Consider the following 25,702-nt stretch of genomic DNA (forward strand, 5'->3'; position numbering starts at 1 on the left):
TCACTCATTCCCCTGCCTCTATATCTTCCTCCATCGTCTCACTTTCGACCTCATCCCTCCGTCTCTCTCTCTTTCTTCTGTCTTCTCATCCGTCTCCCGCCTCACCACTTCCCTCCTCTACTCCCATTTCTCTGCCGTCTTCATATCTATCTCGCTCTCTGTCAGGGGTAGAGGAGGCAGAGTATCATTTAGAGAAGATAGCTTTGGCAGACATGCTGATGCACTCGTGCACAAGTACACACACTCGCACACATACGCAAGTTAGCTCGGCTATCCATTGTCGTGTTTTGGTGTGCAGCTGCTAAACTAGATGTTATAAAGTGCAACTGGTGCTCTGTTCGGGGAGAGCTCGAGAGTTAGAAAGAATTGAGAAAGGATGGGGAGAAAGAGGGAAGGAAGTAGGAGAGGACGGGGGAACGGTGGATGGAAAGAGAGAGATGAGGCGGGGGAGATGGAAACAGGAATGAAACACAGGAAAAAGCGAGGCGGGGGAAAAGCAATCCTGTTGGCGCTGATAGATTTCTGGGAGAACAATGTTATCTCTGTCTCCCTCTCCACACACACACACACACACACACGTACAAACACACAGATACACACTCAAATGTGCACATCTTGTAATAGAGAGAGCTAACAAATCTTTGTGGAGAAGTACATGTATCCGCAGCCTTTATTTTACAACCAAGAAACACTCCAAAGGCGGCGCGACAGACTTACAAAGAACTCGAACCGGCCCGAAATAGAAACACAGTGGAACTCGTTGCCGCATACAAATCTGCGTTGCGTGTGTGTCTGTGTGTTTCTGCATGGGTGAGTGTGCGTGCCGGCTATGGATGTGCAATGTTGGTTTATTTACATTCCACGCTGCATGGGGGCGCGTGGTGAGGAAAGAGGTAAACCGAGGGAAGCCGGAAATAGCGGCGTTAGAAAATCTGAGACAGGTGAGGTTCAAGCTGCGGCGAAAGAGTGGCGAAGAGGAAATGTTTGAGAGAGATCTGATTCATTGAGATGATCATCTTGTGGTTGGAGTCACCTTTAACCGCAGTGACTTGGAGGTTAAGAGGAATTGGAAATCTATCTTTTGAACAGCAAACGCTAATCCTCTGTGGGTTTGAGCGTCTGGAGCCGACAGAGCAGCTTTGATTCACAGCAGTCACGGAACAGAAACTTCTCAGATTATTTCTGCAGTATAACTGACTCCTTCACAGTTCATCTGCAAGTTTTAGAAGTGAAAGATTTTCAGTTCATTAGAACTTTTAATTACGCTGTCCTCTTGCTCAGACCTAAAGTTTGGCTTGGGTGTTTGGAAAAGCTCGGGTTTGAGGATTGGAGGGTGGTGCTGAGCCACATACGGGAGCTGATCTCCAGTGGAAACCCGTGAAGCTCCAAGCATAGTGTCTGTTTTTGTTCTGATGTTTTTGCGCTGATGTTCATGCCACATGTTGTGACCGTGTGTAACTTTACATTGTCTGCAGGGCAGAAGGGAACACATTTTGGAAATTGACTTGTGAGCTCTATGGAATTAACTATTTTTTCATGAGATGATTAATTTTATACACCTGTGGCAACAAGACCAAAGGCTACGTTCACTCTGCAGGTCTTAATGCTCAATTCCGATTTTTTGATCAAATCCGATTTTTTTGTCTGCTCGTTCACACTACAAATAAAATGTGACAGCAAATGCGCTCTAGTGTGAACGCTCAAAGCGGCCCACATGCGCAAAATAAAACGTCACACACAACGCGCTCTGTTTAGACCCAGAGCAACAGTATTGTTTGACTGATGGACCTTAATATAAAGACTTCGGACTTTACGTTTCCCAATTTTTGCTTTAAGTTATTTTGTTATTTACATAATAATGTAAATAACCTAATAATGATCCTTATTGCTGTTTTAGAGGAGCGGTGCTTCAAAGGATAGTTGCAGATTTCTGTCAGAATCTGCAGATTATACAGTACAAATAAAATGTTCACGTTTCTCCAACGTTGTCTTCCCAACAGTTTCACCGGATGGCCAGCAGGCGTTCGCGATGTCTTATCGGGAGCTGATAATTGGCGTCTGTCTTGTGTCGGTGACGTAAAAGACAGATTTAATGCGACTTGACCGTTCAAACAGCAGTCGCTTTCTAAAACATCGGATATGTATCGGATTCAGTACCACATACGAAAGTGACCCAGATCGGATTTGAAAATATCGGATTTGTGCCGTTCACACTGTCACACCATGATCGGATATGGGTCGCATAGGGTAAAAAAAAATCGGATTTGATGCGCTTTCGCCTGCAGTGTGAACGTAGCCTAAAACACCTGAACTCAAAGACAAAGAGGTGTGGCTTAACACTTTTGTCCATATAGTCGCAGGTTTGTCAGAGATACGTAGTGACTCTTTTTTTTGTGATATTTATTTTTCCTCTTGCTGATTTAATGAAATTCTCATTCTTTTTTATTTACCTTTATTTTAAGCAACAAAATATACCGTTAAAATTTGCATTTTGGGTTACAGTAAGAGCCTTTGCAACACTAACCTGGCACGTTGACGAATGTCAACTCTGGAGTGACCGACCTGTCTCACCGATGTCATAACCTGATACATCAGACTCTGTCACTAAAGGACATGTTGTGCATAAACGAGTCACGCCATCAGCTGTGACAAAACATTCTTAATTGATGGCTCGAATGAGAACAGCCTGGCTGAACACACAGACTGTTTACCTGTCTGCAATCTAAGTGTGACTGAACTATGCAGGTCGGATAGAAACTAAACTGTACATGTTCATGTGCAGATATCTGTTCATAGAGATTAGTGATTATATGCCACTACTTAAAGTGTTATAAGCTTGTTCTGACCAGTGTTGTCAGGTAAACAATAACTGCCATCATCATCCAGTAACGACTGATCACTAATCCTTTTTTATGATCATTTTCATAATAAATATGTGTTATTTTTTGTGGATTTTTTTAACAAAAAGGTATTATAGAGTTTCATTTATGCATTATAAAATCTAACTGTAAATCAACTCTTAATTATGACAGTATCTGATCATTTTGGCATTTCCTCTGGCACAGTTGTAGACAAACACAACACAGACCATGTGTAATCTATTTACACTCTGTGCTGAGGCGTGCTATGTCTTATAGCGTTGCATTTTGTGCAACATAATAACTTGACTTCAGCTCTCGCCAAAACCTGGAGCACCCGAGGAGTCCAAACATATGCAGGTCGAGTGAAGAGGAAGCTCTAAATTGTTCATTAAATGTGTTTGTTCATGCACTGAGACAGCAGCGAGAAAGGTGAACTAAAAAGTCAAACTGGCCTGAAAAACAAACACAGTCGCACTCAATTCCTAGTTGCATACAAATGTGCAGAAGCTTTCAGCACCTGTTTATCTGAACTCCCCTCTACAAGGAGATTAATGGCTAACTGTAACCTCCAAGCAATTATCAGCTTGGGGATTTTGTCAGTTAAAATTCAGGTTAGAGTTAGGCACAAGTGGCCATTGTCATAAACCTTTAGATTACCTGTTAACTGTGATTTCAGGGGTATTTCTGAAAGATTCATGCCAGAAAAACCACCGTCCTACACACAAAAAACACAAGTAGAAATGCTCGTGGAGCAATATAGCGAAGGAGCAACAAAGCCAGCTGAGAATTCGAGGGTTCAGCTTTCATTGCTACGGTCGACCACGAGGCAGTGAACCAGAAGGCAGGAAATGGAGACGCTTTTCCACAGCGCAGCACCACCAATCATGTGGCATTTTACACTTGTCACAGACGGTCACAAAGTGGCGGCTGGTGTGTGAAACATTTGCCGAGTTCAGCTTGCGAGTGTGTACACAGCGTGTGGAAGTGCAAAGCCAATGTGCTGCGTCGTGATTTTTTTTTTTTTTAATAAATGTGCCCTTTTGTCTGTGCGAAACTGTCAGAATTAGATTAGTTTTCCACAGCAAGCATGGCCTTTACACATATACAAACACACTCGAAGATACACAGAGACAACTGGGCGCTCATTCGCACACACCAAGAAGACAAAGAAGGACACACACGCACACACACTCACATTCAGGGATAGACTGTGTGTGAGGCCAATTCATTTTGCCACAAGTGGTCCCAGATTGGATCTGGTCAGAGTCCCATTACGCCTCACCTTGTCTGACCTTAAGCTGCCCGACCCCACCCCCCAACACACACACTTACAACACACACACATATACGCACAGGCAAATGCACCCTCACACACGCAGGTAGCATCACAAAGACACAGGTCAGGTCATCAGTGCAGACACACACAGACAGACATACCGAGAGTGTTATTGATTGTAACGTTATCTAGATGGGATCATTCCTATTGATTTAGAAAGACGGGTCATTCTGATCAATGCTATCTGCTCATCTGCAGTGTCATTAGAGCAGACCCTGAGTGCCAAAATATCTGGCTATCTTCTTTTCCTCTTAGAAAAGAAGAAGAAATTACTTGTTTGATCTCAGGTATCAACAGCGGCCGACGCTGCCGACGTGCCCCAGAGCAAGGGCATCTATATGTCATCTGGGTTTATCTGTGTTTACACCCTCCGCTCTGCTGCAGAGGAGCTGTACTGGACATTAGCTAACAGCTAGTAAACAGAGATAACAAGAGAAGTGGTTCATAGCACAGCTTCTGTCCTTAATGGACACTTAGAAACCTTCAACGAGTATTTTTGAAATATTCTCGTTTATGCTCGGGAGTGAAAACGAAATGGAAAGGAGTAGTAGTAGTGTCCTCGCTCAAGGATAGTAGACAGGAAGAATATTATTTATACCTGATAAATATCCTTTCTGTGCTTAGTGAAGAAAATCAGTCAATATCAGTCCTTATACCTTCACTGAAATGTGTTTTCATATATTAAAAAATATATCCTAAATACCGTGTTCCATTTATTCAGACTGAGAAACAAGCAGTCGCACAAATAATCAAATATCCTGATGTTGGTTTACTGGGTATGTTTTTGATGGTTTTCGGAGGTAGATGTATTCTTTTTGAAGCGTGAAAATGTATTTGTTTGAGAACATGACAACCTTCACACTCACAGCGGTGATCTTCGCACTTCAGTTCCCACTGTTGCAGCGTTTTTAGTGACATTTTTTGACTGATTTAGCAAATTACAAAAAAACTTACAAAAAAATCTATCTTTGAAAAAGGCACACTTCTCTCTCCCTCTGTACTGACACTCTGAAACTTTGACTTGCAGTGATGCAGCACTGACGTTGGAGCCTAGCTGTAGTCCATTGTGATCCACCATCATATTTTTATTCATGGACTTTACTAGAGTTGGTTCAAATATCAAAATAATCCTTAATTATGGTCTATATTTGTATAGTACTTTACTTGGTCCTAAGGACCCCAAAGCGCTTTACACTATACGCAATTATTCACCCATTCACACACTGGTGATGGCAGCTACATTGTAGCCACAGCCGCCCTGGGGCGCACTGACAGAGGCGAGGCTGTTGGGCACTGGCGCCACCGGGCCCTCTGACCACCACCAGTAGGCAACGGGTGAAGCGTCTTGCCCAAGGACACAACGACCGAGACTGTCCAAGCTGGGGCTCGAACCGGCAACCTTCCGATTACAAGACGAACGCCCAACTCTTGAGCCACGATCGCCCCATTATTTCAATCAGGCACCGGATGCAGCCCTTCAGTTCCTCCTCAATATAAAAGTTTACATCATCTGCAGGGCAGAAGGGAAAAATTATTATGTAGCTCCTCCCACTGTACACCAGCTTTCTTGTCATTGGCTGATCTTCACAAACAGAAGGACGGAACAACTGGTAGAAGGACTTCTGTGCTCAAAGCCAGAGCTGAGTGCAAAAGATATCTCCCCTCTATGACATCATCCAAAAAGACAAACACAAAAAAACTGCAGAAAACAGAGTTTCATCCAATTCAATTCAATTCAATTTTATTTATATAGCGCCAAATCACAACAAAAGTCGCCTCAAGGCGCTTCATAGATACAGAGAAAAACCCAACAATCATAATATCCACATTATTACATTTGCAGCTTTAATATCATGATCAGTGGAAGTCCACTCGGTCTTTTTGTCGGTCATATTTCTGAGATATCTATAAGCATCATAAAGACCAGAAGGATTAGCACTGGCGGTAGATGTGGGCAGCAGAATGGCAGATGTCCCTAATGGCAACCTCCATGGTTCAAGCCCCACATCCTAATGCTGGCAGCACTAATGTTTGCAGACTGTCAGCAGAATTTTAAGTGCTTAGGTTAGTATGCTTTCTGTTTCCAAAAGCCTTAAAAATGTTAAGCTGCGTTGGTTTTCTCATGTCTGAGCTACTTGTTTAGTTGCTTGTGAATAACACAAAAGAAGCCAGAAGTGATGATTAACTGCCAGAAATGCGGCCCATATAGTGACCTATATTCAGTGCTGAAAACACCAATTATTGGCCATGGAAAGCATCTCAAACACATCAACATGGCCCACTAAAAGGACATCTTCCATTTCATTATCTTGTAGTGTTTCACTGGAATACAAATAAATATACATTTCCGTGAGATTAGCAAAATCAGGGGAATCGTGTGTTTTAAACTCAGATGCTTTGAATGATCTTTTGGAAGGCCAGCAGCACTTAACAGACAATATCGGGATGTCTTAATTGGATGAAAGCAAAATTATGCAAAAAGCAGAAGATGACCAGACAGGCCACACAGTATCATTGCTTTCTTCAGTCTTTGTTTGCTTCAGTGCTTCCTACTTATTATCTTAAATGTGTTTATACCAAACAGTAAAAAGTTGTTAAATACAGATCATCAAATAGAGAATCTTATTACACGAAAGAAACCGCTTATCCCAAAGCAGACTAAATAGTCTCACCCTTATTAGTTTCCACAACATAAAACCACACAGCTCGTGCAGTGTTTGCCTGGAAAATGGTGGAGAATTAAAATGCAATCTGATTACATGTGCTCGCAAAATCTTGTTGTCCACTACTACATGTAGGGAGGGTTTAAAAGAGCCGTGTTTCTCCGTGTGTTAGTCGACTCTCTGACAGACATATTTTTGCGGTGAGATGTTTTTGACAGGAGACTTCTGGAGAGGACATGATTGATATCGGGTCTCTGGCTGGGTCACGGTGACATGTGCTGTTGGTGCTGCATTACCACATGTTTCTCAGAAAACTGCGATGATGGGAGAGGAGAAGTGTGTTTTTTTCTCGTCTATAGAAAACTCGAAGCAAATTTCCTGGAAGTGGTGATGTCTGCGAACCCTATTTGGTTTGTTTTTAAAACTTTGCATCAAAAAGAACATTTTCCATCACAGCTTGCATTCGGGGCTAAAGTTTAAATTTAGATTTTGACATATCTCAGCTGGAGTCTTCCACTGTGTGCGTCCCTGGGGCAGTTATGACCAGATGTGCCCCTTTTGCCATATTTTTTGCACCGCTGCTTCGCAAACTGGGCCCCAGCAGTTTCACCGAGGAGGTCAGTCCTCTCCAGTGACAAATCATCCACTTAAATTCGAAACTGCATTTACATTTTTAATCCCAAAGCTTATCAGGTCTTATTACATTCACTTAAAAAATACTGTAAAAGTCAAACTTATACTATCAACGAATAACTCCATAGTCTCTTCCCATCTAACCTGTTATAACTCCAGATTTTTCCTATTCTCTATGTTTTGCTATGTTCTCTATATATAAATGTACACTTAAGAGCCACTTTATTAGGTACACATTGCTTGAGTAAAGCAAATTTAAACAGTTTGAGATGATCTGAACTTTGTGACACTGAGTATTCTCCTGCTGGAAGCAGCCATCAGAAGGAAGTCAGCAAAAATACTGAGGTAGGCTGGGAATTGAAATGATTCTCAGTTGATGTTAAGGGGGCGAAATGTGCAGAGAAAATATCCCTCACACCATTACACCACCAGCAGCAGCTTGAACTGTTGATACAAGGCTGGATGGGTCCATGCTTTCATGCTGTTTATGCCAAATCCTGAAAAACCAAAACTCATTAGACCAGGCAACACTCTTCCGCTCTTATCTTGTCCACTTTTGGAGAGCCCGTGTGAACTGTAGCCTCTTCTGCATACTTCAGCTCAAATGAGTGGTTATTTGAGTTTCTGTTGCTTTCCTATCAGCTTTAAGCAATGTGGTTACTCTTCTCTCACCTCTGATATCAACAAGGCATTTTCACCCAGAGGACTGCTATTCACTGGATATTTTCCCTTGTTCCCACCATTCTCTGTAAACCCTAGAGATAATTGTGTGGGAAATTCCCAGCAGATCAGCAGTTTCTGAAACAGACTGTCCCGTCTGGCACCAACAACTGTGCCACGTTCAGAGTTGCTTAAATCACCTTTCTTCCCCATTCCAATGCTTAATTTGAATTTCTGTAGGTCATCGTGACAAAAAGCCCACTGAGTGCATGTTTTAGTTTTGTGGCATGGCTTCAGGGTATGGTTCACAATGATGCTTGCAATCAAATCTGCATGTTTGTACACATCTATTAATTAGGGCTGGTCGACTATTAAAATTGTCGACGACTGATTTAATAGTCGACGTGTCGTTTGAAGCTTTGTAAGATCCCGAAAGACGCAGGAATAAGCTGTAGGATTTAAGAGTGTAATAACGGACTGAAACAGAAGATGGCAGCACTGCATGTACAAGGATGCCAGCTGCCGTTAAACCCCGAAGAAGAAGTAGCTGTGTCCCAGAATTCATAGCGCGGCCCAGCTCAGTTGTCAACAATGGCGGAAGCTAGTTAGTTTTAATATTACTCTTATTATTCTTTCTGGGTCACAAAATAAACGTTTAACATATTTTCAGGCGAGAATGTAGCTGTGTAAACTTCAAATATCTGCTCGGTTTATCAAAACACCACATATGTTCAAAAGCGCTCCGACGTTTTCGGAGATGTCTGTTACCCACTAGCTCGATAGCTAGCTGGGGGCTAGGCTAACTAGAGCCGTGACAACGCCGGACTCCCGGCTAATCGTTTTCAAACCCACCGCTGTCTTTCGCTACTCAGGTTAAACATATATAACTCACTTAGATAACTTCAAAATGTTATAGTTTGGCTTTTTTTTTGTATTTTATTTGTTCCTGAGTAAATCGGTTTGGCTGAGATTAAAGTTATAGTTTTTACACAGCTAAATAAAGGTCAAGCAGACAGCTGATTATCAGAAGTGTGAGATGCTCGAGAATTTACTCCGGTGTCCTGTTATATTTTAGATATCAAGGAGTTTATTAAACTTCACCGAAACAATCTGCAAATTTCATTAAAATTTAATAAACTATCATCTTGTCTTTATTTTTAGTTAGCACATACCTTAAACACTTAAAGCTGTAAGCTAATGATAGTTATATAAGAGCAGAGCATGCTGGTGCAATAAGCTGTACGTTTTACGTCCAATGGATGATGATCTGATTAGTCGACTAATCCAAAAACAATCGGTGACTAGTCGACTATCAAAATAATCGTTTGTGGCAGCCCTAGTATTAATAAATGCATGTATGTTTGAATGTGCATTTTTTATGTGAAGAAGGTTTAAGAAGGAAGGGGATTCAAAGGAAATCAGAATATTCGATCATAAATAAATGCAGAAATCATTAGATACAAATTTGACGACCGTGAAAGGTAATAAGCTGCACACCAGTTTAAACTCCAAAGCAAAATCCTACCTAAATAATCCTACTTAAGTAATTGTCTAAAAGCTTAAACATCCAAATATGCTTAAGACAGCAAAGCACAAGTATTCCTTATGCAGATTCATATTCACTACATGATTAACTCATAGTATTGATTCATGAATGAGTACATCTCTTTGATGTTATAGCTGGAGATCATTTTACTTTGATCGGTGTTATATATATATATATATATATATATATATATATATACTAAAAAAGCATCATTTATTGGGACATTTATATTTTAAAATGGTAACTATGTAAACTGGGGTTGATGCCACCAAATAACCCCCACCCCCCTGGGTGCATTTAGTGACACATTAACACACACATGCGCTTCTGTAACGATAAATACTTAAAGTCAGTAATTAAATGTTAAAAGATCTTCTAGAACGCTTTAAATGTTTCATTCGCTCATGCATTTGCAGTTTCAGTGGTACAACCAGACATCACTGCAGTGATTTCCACTTGATTATCAGTTTTTACTAACTTAGCCCGGCATCACTCCCTGACCTCCAGGTGTCTTTAGTCTGAAACGTTCCCTTGAGTATCGACAAAAATGTTTCAGGATTTATCTCATCTTCCTGCGGCTGCGAGGACACGAGGTTCACACAATGACAGGAGTGAATACCCTCTCTGTTCACGCACACAGTCTCGCTCTATCTCTCTCCCCATCTCATACACACACATTGTAGAGTCGCCTCCAGTCAAGCGTGTCTTATTGGCCTTCTGTTTGACTTCCTACTCGGCTCGGTGTGTGCGTGAGTCTGTGTGGCGGTGTGAGAGATCCAGATGGAGATGGGTTTATAATCACGGGACAGTTGTTGTTTTTATTATTATTTTATCGTTGTTTTTACTGCTCACTAAACTAAGGGAGAAGAGCGCAGAGGAAAGGAGAGGAGGGGGAGAACTGAATGCAGGAAAGGATGAATAGAAAGCAGGATTTAAAAAAGAAAAGGAAATAAACGGGAAAAGATGATGAGAGGAGGAAGGGATATGGAGGAGAGATTGCAGAAGAAGTGATGGAAGAAGGAGAATCTGAAGGAGAAGAGGGTAGGGAAATAAAGGATGGCAGAGAAGAAAGGAAAACAAGGAGTGTAAAGGTAACAATGGGAGAGGCAAAGAGGAAGCAGGTGAAAGAGGAGAGAAAAGGCAGATAAGAGAAGCGGCATATAATGATGAAAGGTGAGCAGAGAGGAGAAACAGATCAGTTGAAAGCAAGGTTGGAAATGCTTCATCGGAGAGGAGAGGAACCGGTAGAACAAGCTTAAACATGGGTAAATATAAGGAGTAAAAAGATGAGCAGAAGGCAAATTTGCAAAGATCGGGTTTAAACAAGAGAACAAAAAGTGCTGAGGAGTGAAAACAGAAAAAGTGGGGAGAAGTGAGTGGAGATTGATGTAGTGGAGAAATGAAAAGCAGAGGTGAGGAGGAAATGAAAAAAAAGGGTGTAAGATTAGTACATAAGTATAAATGACGGAGGGAGGACACAGATAAGAGGGTGACAAAACCCAAAAAGCCCCGTTAAAACCAAGAGGGTTGGTTCGTACCCAAACACGACAATCGCCACTCCCTCTGGCCCTCACAGACACTGCAATTAATGTTCCAGCTCGAATTTGCTTCAGTGGTCACTCCCTATATTTTACTTTATCCCTTTTCTCCCAGTTTCCATATCTTCATTATTCTCTTTCTCACATAGAAGGATGCTTGTTGTTAAGGTTCATGATTTTATGGATTTTGTGCCTTAATTGGGGCCATTTTTGGACCTGTGCGTGTTTATAGATCTACTATTTAATCAACACACCAATTTTCAGCTGAGCTTCATGAATGCAGCTGAGGAAGCCTAAGTCCACCCTAACTATGTCCCGCTTCTCTTATTTATTCTGATTGGTTGCTGAACACTGGTTGTGTGAATATAATCCTGGAGAAGGTGGAGAATGGTGGAGAGCAACTTGCCTCCTCCCTAATTTTCTTCAAAAACGTCTTTATCCTTTGGCTTGTCTTGGGACGTGCTGGTAACTCCCAACTCAACGTATACTAAACAAAGCTGTAAAAACAACCAAAGCCATAGCATGGGTGGTTTGTTGGTTCCTTCCTCGCTTGTTAGTTTAACCCAGGGTTCCCATCTCTTTCTATTTCCATTTGTTCTTTGTAAGTACTATACATCAGCGGTCCCCAACCTTTTTTGCGCCACGGACCAGTTTATGCCCGACAATATTTTCATGGACCGGCCTTTAAGGCAGCGGTCCGTGGGTCGTTTGGTCCATGAAAATATTGTCGGGCATAAACCGGTCCGTGGCGCAAAAAAGGTTGGGGACCGCTGCTTTAAGGTGTCGCGGATAAATACAACAAAGTAAAACTAGTACCGGTACCGAAAAAAATAAAATTTATTCATAACACGCGTGAAAAGACCAAGGAAAACCAAGTAAATGATAAAAACGATAACAAAATAACACTGAAAACCGATAAAAACCCTGAAAACTATACATTTCACACCTGAGCCTCAACTCTCGCGGCCCGGTACCGGTCCGAGGCCTGGGGGTTGGGGACCGCTGCCATACATCATTAAAAGCTTGTTGAAGAACAGCAGCATTGTTGTATCTGGTATGTTTTGTTTCTTTGAGCCATGAATTTAGGAGCTGTAACACAAACTAACTGGACTTTGGGGTTCAAACGTGCTTGGACACAACACAGATCACCAAGCATGAGTACATCTCTATCTTTGTCTTCATACGACATACCATCACTGGAAAGTTTTGGGGGGCAACCCAAAGAAGAAATTCTTTCTGAAGTAGCACCAATAGCTGAGTTTTCCAATTTACCACTAAGTCCTATGATTTTGTTTACTTCCACGCCTCTGCCTGCCTTCAAATAAACAACTTGTCCTTGGAGAGTCCACACCTCTGGGACTTGGTCACTTTTTTACTGAAGTTTCTGTAAAAATTTTAGTTTTCTGCACATGATATGCGGGCAAAATGTTAAAAATCAACAAGGAGTCCTGCAGCAATGAGTACTGTTAAGCTGGCTACTTGCAGTTTTAGGGCATGTGCATATTTTGAAGAATGACTGAAGGATTTATGCATGAGTTCAGAGGAAAAGTGGTTTTGAAACAAGGGGAGAAAATGAGAGGAAACATGAAGAAAGGGTGAGAAAAAACAACACGAGTGAAGACAAAAAATATAAGTGTGCAAATGTTTTTTCAGATTAGGCGAATGGACTGAAAGATGAGAAAAGACGAGCGAAAGAAGTGAAAAGCAGGACGTGCAAACTTCTCATAGCAACCAAACATTACCTCATTTCAGCGTTTCTTCCTTACTTTTCTCCATCTGCTTTCATTTCCTCTGTCACTTTATCTCTCTCTCTCCGTCCCTCCCACGACATTACAGGGTTCATCCAAGTCGCGTTGACGCCCACTCACCTCCAACATGCTACCTCAGTTTCCATGGTAATCGAGTAACGGCCATGCTACATAAATATATACTTTAACATTCAGCACTCCACAACTCATTAAGAACATCTTCGGATGAAAAATTAATCTCTCGGGGTGTTTTTCTTCTTAAAGGGCCACATCGGCTAAATTAAAAGCACTGACGGCACAAAAACCTGTAAGGTCAGTGGAAAGGAACGCGACCGGGTCAAGTCGTGCAGAATGAACTCGCCGTCTTTCGCAGAAGCATTTAATGAAGGCGGAGAATAAAGTTCAGCAATACAGGTTGACACATGTGAAGCAATCCTCTTCTCTGAAATTCACCCTGATAACAGTTACGTGAAAATAAGCCTTTCACGTGTAATTAATATATCGCAAACATCGCAGACGGCAGATCAAGCTCTGCAGGCCCCCCGCTGATTATTCCTACACGTGATGCTCCTCGTGCTACATGAGCTTTGCCAGGCACCTCTTTTGAGGAAGCCACTCTAATGCTGACATTTCACATCAATCGTGAAGTGTTGGCAAATTATCACTTCCACTTTTGTGTTTTACAAACCTTGAGTGTCCGAACCACAAACAAGCAAGTGCATGCTCTTCAAGCAAATCAGAAAGCCCTTTGAGGTACATTCAATTTTAACCCAAGTACCACACAACAAGTAACTCCAAGCTCTTAGGCTGGCAACACAGAGAAATGAAACAGTGCAGGCTGCTCTCTCTAAATCACAGCTACCACTAATGACAAATTGGCAGCCTTTCTGAGGCAGCTGCTGCAGCAAGCTGGAGTGTGGTTGGGGCACAGGAAAAGGGCACCGGTCAAATCAGGGATGGTGGAAGGTAGAAGGGTGAAGCACTTAAGAATTGGAGGGTGGGATAAGGTCCAAAAGTAGGCACCAATCAGGTGCGTGGTAATCGGTCTACACGTGGTAATCGGTATACAACAAAGTTCAACCAAAACCAAGGGGAAGGAGTGCAGCAACCCTGGGCCACAAAACACATCTATACTACTTCTCTTCTCTTCAAACTGAAACTTGAAACTGAACCGATCCTTTTCATCTCTGAGCTGTTTCAAGTTATCTGAGTTTTGCTTTGAGCCGGAGTGACCATACCCTAGCACACATTTTGATATTAAAGAACTGTCAATTGAGCTTCTTTTCTCTACATCTAGTGCTAATTAAAAAAAAGCAAAATGCAAATTAGAAGTTGTGTTGTGATAAACTCTGAAGTGTCATCTTACTGGACTTTCTAGCAAGAATTGTTTTATACTATCCCTTTGCTGACGAGAACTAAAAGCAATTATTCTTGGCTGAGAACAATAAGAGACTCGTGAAAATTAATCCATGATTGTCGAGGCTAAAACTAGTGACATTAGGGGGTGTAGGCGATGGCTGTGACAGTGAGGCAACAATAAGAGCAGCTATAAAGAAAATTAATGTTTAAATTAAACAGGTAACAGCTGGTAATAGTCATCTGGGTAGATGGGAGGACCTTGGGTGGCAACCACTTTGTAATCCAGTATAATGGTAAAAATGCACGCATGGATAAATGTGTAGTAGTGTTTGCAGAATCTGAGCTCTATAATAATCAGTAAATAGAAATATGATCCACAACTAGTAGCTATCAAAGCACGCTCCTGCAGATTGTGCTCTTCGCTCATTCATAGTTCAGTGGAAACCTACTTTAATTACAGTGTGTGGATGGAACACGATATGCATGAATCTCTGCAGTTGGCTACATGTAGAGAGGCTCCAGCTTTATTTGAAGGGAAGGATTTAATGGGGATGAGATTAGATTCACCAACATTTCATAGAACATTTCAAAGTTTGTGGACTTTGCAAATCATGTCTTTCCAAAGTTGAACTGTCACAGAGTGTCTTGGATTGCAAGGTTATTATCGTTAACGAAAACTAGAAGTGAAAAAACATTTTTGTTAACGGAAATAAAAATAAAAACAAAAAAAGGAAAACTAACTAAAACTGGAATGAGTGTTCACAAAACTAACTAAAATTAACTGAATTTATAGCAAAAATGTGTTTAGTTTTCATTGATGTGTGCGTGTCATGCAATAGTCAAGGGTGAAAATGAAGTTTAGTTTCCAGATTTTTTTCTTGCTGTGTCTCATTATGCCAGCAGGTGGCAGTACGTTAGTCGAGTCGTCTGTGTTGCTGCTCCGTCCACGCGCAGAATCATGTCAGGAAAAGTCAGGAGCCAGAGTCCAATTTGGGATTACTTTGAATATGACTGTGTTTTGGATAAAGCAAGTGTCTTGTAGTGGAAACAGACAAATTATGAGGGACATTTCTAAAGGGAAAAAAATCCCACAAACCTTAAAGTGCACTTGAAAAGCTCACACAAGAAGGCTAACCTAGCTTACCTTGAGAAGGTAAGGGAGCACACTCAACCCTCATCCCCAGAAAACAGAAGCTAACCCCAGGCAAGGCAGCGTGATGCATCCCGAGACAACAGGACGGGGATATCTACACAACTGTGTGAGTCAATTACCTTCAGAAAGTTTATCAATTCACTTGAACCAAAATTACGAACACCCGGTGCTGCGAGAGTTAATAGTCTCATTGGGGCCAAGATATACATTTTATAGTTGCCTGGATTCAATGGTTGTTCATCTGCCTTTATTTATTTATTTATTTAAAGAACCCATAGGTGGGAATGTGAGTTGTCTGTCTCTGCGTGTTAGCCCTGCGACAGACAGGCGACCTGTCCAGGGTGCAGTATGGTAGCTGAAATAGCAACATACCCAAGGATAAGCAGAATGACTGATATGATGAAACTGGGATTTTTGTTACACTTAATTATTGCAAACACAACTAAAACTATAACTGAAACTAATCAAAACTAAACTGAAACTAAGGATTTTCAAAAAAATAAAAACTAAACTAAACTAGCAAACAATTGGTAAAAACTAATTAAAACTGATATAAAATTGAAAATCTGAAGTCAAAACTAAATAAAAATAAAAACTAATGAAAATTGCAAAACTATTAAAACCCTGTTGGATTGTAAGCTAAAACATATTAAAACCAAAAGATGGAAAACTAACAACAAAATGTTTTAAGAAAATAGAAGAAAATAGAAACTTCTTTCACTTTTTTGTGTTTTTCTATGTGCACTACCATCAAAGTTGGATCATGTTTATACAATAAGGATTCTGTAATCACAGGTGTTGCTGCTTCTTTAGAGATGCACATTTACGCACCCCAAGCATGGATTTGCACTTTGTGTGAAACGCTGCATTTTATTTTTAGCAGGAGGAAGACAACTTGCTCCGCATTAGTGCACTTGTTGTGCTTTAGTACATTGTGTAACTACCCTTTAGTGGTTTTTCATTGCAAAACGCTCTGTTTTTACTTAATCAAACATTTACGGCATGTAATTCTTGGCAAAACTGTAACTTAAACTCAAAATTTCGCTCATACTTTACACACACCTGATCAATAAAAGCCACTATATTAAATAGTTGCTTATTCGTGAATCTCTCTTGTGAAACTAGCGGTTTTAATAAGACAAATTCCTTTAGTTAATTCAATGTCGTAATCAGAAGAATGCAAGGTCTGCGTCTTTTTTTAGCACCTGTGATGCCTGCTTTTGCTTCTGAAATACCAGCCACGTGTCTGAGAAATTATATTCATGCAGACTGCAATCTGACAATGTGACATGTTCTGTTAAATGGTGAAATTTGCTTATTTAAATTTCTGCACAGCCTATGGCTCGTGTGTGCATGTAAACACGATGGTGTATGAAAACCATATCACATGTCAGCACTTGGGAAATCTTCAGTTGGAACGATTTCAATCAAAATGAAAAAACTGCGCACATGGAAACCGCTGGCAGCGATGCAGTTCATACATGTGATGCATCATTCATTCAAAAAGAATATAATTGTTGCCTCTGAACATAATCCAGCCCAAATGTGAAAAGAATTTAGTTACACGGCAATGCAATTTCAAGACGACAGACTGCATCTAAGGCAAAACAAAAAAGCTGGCATGTAAATTTTAACAGAAGCAGACAGACACAAAGTTTCATCCTGAGGAGGAGTTGAAATAATTATTAGATATTTTAGCTGAGCGGGAATCGGCTCGGAAACTTCTTGATGTCCCACATGCACAAAAAAGCAGCAACTTGTTGGTTCGGGCAAGTAGTCAGTAGTGCGCACACATACTCGTGCATACGCTGCACTGTCACATAAAGCCACTCATGCATGTAGAGCAAAAATACGTACTCACACACACACACTTGCACTCTATCTCTTCTATCTCTCCCTTTGGAGCAGATGGCTCCACAGTCATAGCTGATGTTTCACACATCAATGAAGCACACCATGTACTCACAACTACCGAATACACAAACTCACTCCATCACACACACTCATGCCATGCAAGTCACAACAGCTGAACGCACTCACACAGATCATGCTTGCACACGCAGACACACGTAACCCTTTGAAACCCAGATGAACTTGGAACGGTTAAACACACACATGCACGGACGCAGTCACACACACTCACACGCGCACAAATCATGCACGCAGCGTCCTCCTCTGTGATAATTTATGGAGCGTGGAGCCACGTTGTCGGAGAATTAGCTCAAATCTTATAGCGCGCACTCACAAACACACAGGTTTAAAGCGCTAACAGCTGAGAGGCAGTGGGTTATGGTGTAGTATTGTCCTGGGTGTTGTTAGGCCTGATGTGAAATAGCCGATAGCACCAAATGAGTATACTGCTCAATAACCCAGCGGCTCAAGGACATTATTGCTTTTATAAGATAGTCGGCAGCACCTGTTGTTTTAACTGAAAACACTCGGCACTAAATGCAGACGTCTGATGAAGAAAATAAAACAGTCCAGAGTTAAGGAGCTATGCTGCTGGAGCTCGGGGGCGAAACGCTGTCACATCCTCAGCGGCAACTTCGGACAAAACAAAAACACAAAGACTCAAAAGGAAGTTCATGTCAACCTTTTATGCCAAGTGGGGTGCAGAAAAGAAGCGTTACTTAACTTCCGGGAATCAATGTTTCTATAGCAACATAACGCCGGCCTCGCTGATATTGGGAAAGGTGTGAAAAATTCCCCGACAGCTGGGCAATCATAAATTAATGTCACCGTGGTGTCGTTGTCATGCCAGCAAAAGCACACATTTAAACACAAGCAGACACACGCGTGATGAAGGACGGAAAATCGATATGCATGTACACCTGTTGAATGATTTCAAATGTTGCTTTAGGACCTTCGTGGACAGCATGAATAGTAACACAGAGCCAAACACAGGCGGCAGGCCCAAATATCTTTGGCACCTTAAAGCAATTAAGGTACAGAAAAACATTTGAGTCAAGGTGTTAGAGTGATTTGTTTTCCTTTGAAGAGGAGCGAAGTGGGTGATATCAGCATGCAGTGTGAGATGCGTTTTCTCTCTGCAGCGGGGAAACGCTCACCTGTCGGACACAAAGGTGTCAAACATCTGAGGAAATTAGACTAAAATGCTGTTTATTATAAGCATTACACAAGGTTTGAATTTTGCATAATAGTTTCAGGTGTTTCTGACATGATAGATGCCTGTAATCAAGGTACTTTTATGCAATAAAGTTAGATGCCTGATACGCCTATAATAATTTTTTTAGGGCTTTGGAACATTTTACCACAGTTCCAAAATATTTTTAAATATTCGTTTGACTTGAGAAAATAATCTCACCAAAAGGTCAAATGTGATTAAAAGCTCCAGATGGACCTCATAGTGAGATTGTTTTCATAGCGGCTGTTTCCATGCGCAACATTGAACTTTGAACCTCAATTTTGAGCCAGCATGGGCACGATGTCCTTAAAGAGGTTAATTAAATTAAAGTCTTCCATTTTCATGACATCTGAGAAAGTCCATCTGCTGGCGATAATGATTGAAAGAACAAGAAGAGAGGGACGCTGCTGTAGCTCACCTTGTTGAGCAGGCGACCCATGTTCCACCTTGCCGTATGGTGTCCTGAGTTTGAGTGCTCTTTAAACCATTTCAGACATGTTGATCCTTTGGAGCAGTGTTGCCAACTTAGCGACTTTGTCGCTATATTTAGCGAGTTTTCAGAAAAAAAGACGTGAAAGACATTACAAAAAACAATAATTGCTAAAAGAAATTTAATTTGTAGTTCTAAATAAATTCTAAATGCATTTAAGACGTTTTTTGCTCACTTTGTCTCGTCCACGATGTTATTTCTCTCTCCAGCAGCGTAGGTTACAATCACATTAGCATGACCGATTATGCAAATTAGGTGATGACGTCATTTAGCGACTTCTAGCGACTTTTAGGACAACCAATAGCGATTTTCCTTACTGAGGAATTGGCAACACTGCTTTGGAGTCTTTCTCTCTCTACTGTCCTCATGATTAAAAGCTTAACATGCCCAAAAAATAATAAAACATTTCAAAAAGAAGTTACTGATCGGGGTGGATAAAAATACATGCTGGTAATGTAGCATGGATAAAATAAAAACATGGTATAGTCAGCCTAGAGGTACAGAGCTAGGCTAGCTGTTTCCCCCTGTTTCGCTCCTAAGCTATGCTAACATGCTAATATATGCTAATATTTACTGGACAGATCCTCTCATCTCAACCTTTATCCAAAATGTTACTCGCTAGCCAGTTCTCAAGAAAGAGGTGTGGCAAGGCAAAAGAAGGAAGCTATTGTAGGGCTGGATTCAAACCTTTTTTAAACAATGGGAGATAAGTCTTGATCTGTACTCTCATTCAAGATGTATGCTCCTACATCTCTGTAGCTCTCTGGCAACGCAAGGAGATACACTATGTAAATTAAACCTATACAGAAGCTACGGAAACACACTCGCATGTTGCCGTGGTGTCTTTGTAGTTGCCCAGTGGCAATGACACTAGCATGCTGCTTAGTTGAAAAGTTGTCTTGAACAGAAATAGAAACAACCACAGAGTTTAACATTAAGAGGAAGAAGCACAAAAAAACATCAAAGATCAAAAAACCCTCTATGAGAAGCACTCACATCTCTACAAAACATTCTTTATGACCTCCATCTTCTCTTTAAGATGACGGATCAACAACTGCACAAACATAAAGTAGACAACATCGGTGCTTGTTTGATATATTTCTGACACTTCTCTCTGGTGACAGTACACAGCTACAACATCTATATGTGGGTTTACAAAGGTCTGTGTTGCACCCAGAGATCTGATTACTTTTTTCAAGTAACGAGTAAAGTAAGGGATTACTATTGCAAAAACGGTAATTAGATTACCGTTACTTTCCCGTAGGAACGCTGCGTTACTGCGTTACTAAAACCGTGATTTTTTGCGAGAATGTCTCATGACAGTGACGTAAGCGAGTGCGACGTTCCTGACAACAGCTGTGTGCAGATCAACAATGGATCATATATCGAGTGCGGGAGAGAGTATGAGCGTGCAGCGTTTAAAGCGTGGAAGTACTGACCTTACTTTGAGTTTGATTCCATAAAAAGTGACAAAAACATTAGTGTCCGTTGTGCGTGGGAAGAAAACTTCTTTTTACAGCGAAAAAAACCCTAAACAAGCTCCGAGTGCGCTATGACGTAATGGGAAACTCACAGAGAAACTCGCGGATTCTTCCACTGACCGCCGCGGCACACCTGCACCAGGGTAAACCGCCGCCCACTCTACTCCAGCTATACAGGTGAAAATAGAGCAACAGGACCGCTAGTCTGTGACTTTATTTAGTTTCTGCTGTGTTTTACTTGCATCTATTTGAAAGAGTGAGTGTAAACACAAAAAATATTTTATTTTATGTGCTGGAATGTGCAGAAAATAAGTTTAAATGTTAAACTAATTTCTTCCAGTCAGTGAATGTTGCATATAATTAAATTTTTGCTTGATGCATAAAGTTAAAAGATTAAAACTAATAAAACAAGTTTAAAAAAAAGAGACTTTTCCATTTGATTACATTTTGTATGATGGATTATGTAGAAAAAGTAGAATTGGGCTGAAAGATCTATCACTTTATCACCTATTCAGGTTGTAAATCGTGTTTTTAAAAAGTAACTAAGTAATTAATTACTTTTTAAAATAAGTAATCACTAAAGTAACGGGATTACTTTTTTGGGGAAGTAATCAGTAATTAGTTACTTATTACTTTTTTCAAGTAACCAACACTGGTTGCACCTACAGACTACCAATGCACTACCACGCCATGCCCATTTTTCCCCACCAGAGGACACCTACTCTACTGGGCATTTTAGCAGATGCTAATATGTGTCCGTCTGTCTGTGGACAGATGTCTTCACCACAGTAGCAACTCAGCCATGCAAAATGCACTCTTAAAACTTTACAGCTGTGTAGCTGTCATCAGATTGTGTCCAAAGATGGGTGATAACTGGATAACTGTACTGTAATGTAGTGTAATTGATACAACCAACACTGAGAAAAGGTTATGTTGAGTAATTCAAACTGTTTAAGGTAACTTTTTGATCATGCAAAAAAATGCTAAAAATATCGTTTGCTAAACGAGGAGTTTGACTCAAAGTTGAGTCATTTGAGTTGAAGGAAAGTCATCTATCCCACTGATCCCAACACTATTTTGGCGTCAGACTCAGCTGCCTATTTCTGCTCATGTCTCTCTCATGCAGTTCTTTTGTGCTGGTGCAAACATATCACTCTCATTTTCTGTGCACAGGCCATGTTATTTGAATTTTTAAAACCTCATCATTTCATGCAATTTCATCAGACCTGGCTGCGCTAAAGAACTTGAGGATAAAATTAGCTTGGGTATATGAGGATCCAAGGTGACTGGTGATAGTCATGTGTGGTTGTTTGCCAATTAAAACTCTTGATATAGCTTTCTATTCCTGGATTACGTGACGAACAGAGTTGAATACGTGCCACTGAAATGCCACCGTTTGCTTCTGTGGGTAATTAAAGAACATTTTATTTATGGTACTCTGTTAGCAGTGGAAAGTTTACCTTATGTTTTCTTAGTTGGATATCATTTAACAAGTCTGAAAGCTCTAACTTGTTGAAATTGCTATAACAGCTTCATTAGTTTGTCATCTATTTAATGAAGCACAATAATTAATGTGTTAGACGTAAGTGATCTGCTTTTTTTCTTTGCTTTTTATGACAGTCTTTAATGAGAAATGTGGCTTCAGTGATGAAGTTAGTTAGAAAAAAGTTGGAAATAGGCCCTGTCAAGAAGATAACTTAACAATATATATATAAGAATATATATATATATATAAATATATGAACTTCATTTCAACATGATTAAACATTAAAACCGCTGACAGCTGAAGTGAATAAAATTGATCATCTCATTACAACACAATCGTCTCCTGGGAAACACTTGGTGGCACATACCACCCAGCTAAGCATTTTTTCAGACCAGGCATGCCCCCCCCCCCCCCCCCCCATCTCCCCACTGTGAGCAGATATTGCAGTACATTTCATCCTTTGTCCCATCCTATCCAAATATTCAACACATTTCCCCAAAAATGCACAGATCAAACAAAGCTCCTGCATTACTGATTAAGAGATAGAATGGCAACTGAAGTGAAAGTTAGTTGCTTTAATGGTTAGTGGACTGAAAGAAGTACACCAATATAGAACCAAAAGTTAGGAAAATAACATTCAAATGAAACAGAATATATTTCTCCATCACATGACTTATGCCACTTCGATAACCTGCACAGTATCTGTTTATTTTTAAAATAGATATATCCAGATTTCAAACTGCTTCTCAGTACAGTGTAGTAATATTTTTAAAATAAACATCGTATTTCTATAAACTGTGCTGCCAGACTATGGGTTTAAAGCCCAGAGTTTTTGTCTGCATCCAAATGAAAAAAACAGCAGACAAACTTGGATGTCAATATGTTTGAGACTTAACTTGAAGTTCCTAAAAATTGGTCTATTTAGCATGAGAAAGAAATAAAACCCGAACCTAACCCTAACTCTGACCTTAGATGGATCACCAGAGACCCCCTGGATGTAAAGAGGTTAATAGGGACTAAAATCACAGCAGCTATTTTTTAATGAGTAGTAAGAGGTTAAGCAAAGGTTAGTTGCTTAATTCGCTTAATGTATTATTTGTCTTTTACTCTACTATATATTGTAAGATAAAGACACTACAATATTAGAAGGGGAACCATAAAACTATGATCAACTTAGAAATAGTGAGGAGGAAGAACTCACTTTCAAACAGGAAGCGCCCAGGCGCAGGGAGGAGCGGCTGCAATAGCGCAAATGATTGGATTATGAGGGGAAACTCGAGATAAAGACAGCACGGAGAGACCACAAACAACAAACTAAACGTCATGTTTGCTGGATGATCTTTTTGTTGGATTTCACCGAACATCAACAGTGGGTCAAGGTTCAGACGATGCTTAATTAACAACAACAAATACGCAACATTTAACAGAGATAACATTTCGCTTTTCCTTTGCTCTGTTCCTGTGTTTCCTGGCCAAATGAACAGGTCTTGGATCAGCCTATCCACTGAACCCACAGAGATCCAGCAAGCGATCGTGGGAGTTCGCCTTGTAATCGGAAGGTAGCCGGTTCGAGCCCCGGCTTGGACAGTCTCGGTCGTTGTGTCCTTGGGCAAGACACTTCACCCGTTGCCTACTGGTGGTGGTCAGAGGGCCTGGTGGCGCCAGTGTCCGGCAGCCTCGCCTCTGTCAGTGCGCCCCAGGGTGGCTGTGGCTACAATGTAGCTGCCATCACCAGTGTGTGAATGGGTGGATGACTGGATATGTAAAGCGCTTTGGGGTCCTTAGGACAGGCCATTTACCATTTACCATGAACAAGTATTCTTAAGAGTAATACTATATTGCAGTCATTAATTTTCCACTTTCACTCACTATTCAGAACTAAAAAATCAACATTAGTATCTCCTAACCATGACCATAATTATCCTTGAAGTCAGTCAAGTGTTTATTATCGTCACCGTATCATCAAAAATCCCCTTACTTTGAAAACCTGTGATCTTTTTCTAGCCTAACCAAACCTCAGTCACAGCAGGGTGAAATCACAAGACACAGTCGCAGTTTTTTAAGGACACTAAGAAATAACTTGTCGAGTTCTTAAGAAACGCTGACAGATTCAGCAAGCAGAAATCCCCAAAAGATAAACACGCAGGCTTTGTTTTTCCTGTTGTTGTTTCCTCACTCTGTTTTTAGGAAATTTGGAAGATATAGCATTGCTAATAAAAGTGTTTGATAAGAAATCACTTCTTTATATCACTCTAGTTAATATAGAGCGTAAACACACAAAAAAAGAGTGGTTGAGGGGGTGTTTGGAGGCGATGGTACAAAAATTTAATTAAGGGCTTTAATATTAATGCTTCATTACATGCTGGTGCAGTGTGCATGGACTTAAATCCACTTTAATTTTAACAACTTAGTCTGTGCATTGTTGCTTTTTTATTAAAAACACAATAACACAATCCAGAGTGCTTTGGCTGCACAGCGCTCCGCCGCTGCTGTGGGCTCTGTTGTGCTTTCTAGTTAATTGCACGCTAAGTCAAATGCATTGTTGATTTTCTGTTGTCCAGCCGGGCTCTCCTGAAGACGTATAACCCTATCATTTCACCATGACAAGCCATCGTCATTTATGATCAATGGCTGCTATTAAAAGTATCGACACAGGTGAAATATGATCTAACGGTCCTATCACATGAGGCGAGCTGGTTGGAGTGATAGAGATGGAGTAGAGATTTAAAATGACTTCTTTATCAGCAGAACGCTGGCTTTTAATTGATTTGTAATGGCCAAATGCACAGCTCCCATCAGCGCTTTTGCTGATAGAACATAAAATCAGCCATGTTTTTGCCATGCCAGGGTTAAGCGTGAAACTTTTGATCGATTTAAAATGACAGACTCGTTTTATTTCTTCTAAACCTCGCAGCAAGTGTTTTATGCCTAATGAGCTTACTGTAGTTCTGCCCTTACACAACCTCTTGACGTCTCATGTGATGTGTCTCTTTGAAGCCTGTTGGAATCTTTGGCGCATCTCTACAAGGACTCTCGGTAATTATGTTTGCCTGCAACAGTCAGCACGAATGAAGTACAAGGTTTAGTCTGAGTTAAGAGAACTAGAAAAAAAGAGTCAAGACGCGCGTGACTCATCTGGTCGGGTCGAAGCATCCCACACAGTTTCATGACACCACAGTCGTTCTGAATAACTAATTTTCATTCAGGTTTTAATAAAATGCAGCGAGGGGTTTTTAATTAGTCTCTAAATGTTATCTGACTTTATTTTTAGATACTCCCCACTTCATTAACATAAGGAGGCTCGTGATAAGAAGATAAAGGTGAAATTTACACTACAAGATGTGCAGAAAACTGAGCGAATATGATCCAAGTGCATGTGTTTGAAACAGAGTGCTGTTGTAAAAGCGCTGAAGTGGCGTGTCAAACGGAGGATAAATGCAAATGTAAAGAGAGAACACCTACCTGACTTTTTAACTGAACTCAATCAGTAAACATTTGAAAGGTTAAAAGGGAAAAAAATCTAATCCCGAGCATGTTTGAGCACGGACTCGGAGCCAGAGAAGCTCTTAGTGCAACAGACGGGGACCCGCACCAGCCTCCCCA

The 25,702-nt window shown here is 40.7% G+C and overlaps 1 protein-coding gene across 2 annotated transcripts in view; it reads right to left on the minus strand.

The window, feature by feature from the left end:
* The window catches only part of LOC146505768 (uncharacterized), a 97,218-nt gene that overhangs the window by 69,952 nt on the left and 1,564 nt on the right, over positions 1–25,702 (minus strand). The gene's annotated exons all lie outside the window — the stretch shown is intronic.

This window comes from Neolamprologus multifasciatus, chromosome 13 (assembly GCF_963576455.1).
Source record: "Neolamprologus multifasciatus chromosome 13, fNeoMul1.2, whole genome shotgun sequence".
In the NCBI taxonomy this organism is placed as follows: domain Eukaryota; kingdom Metazoa; phylum Chordata; class Actinopteri; order Cichliformes; family Cichlidae; genus Neolamprologus; species Neolamprologus multifasciatus.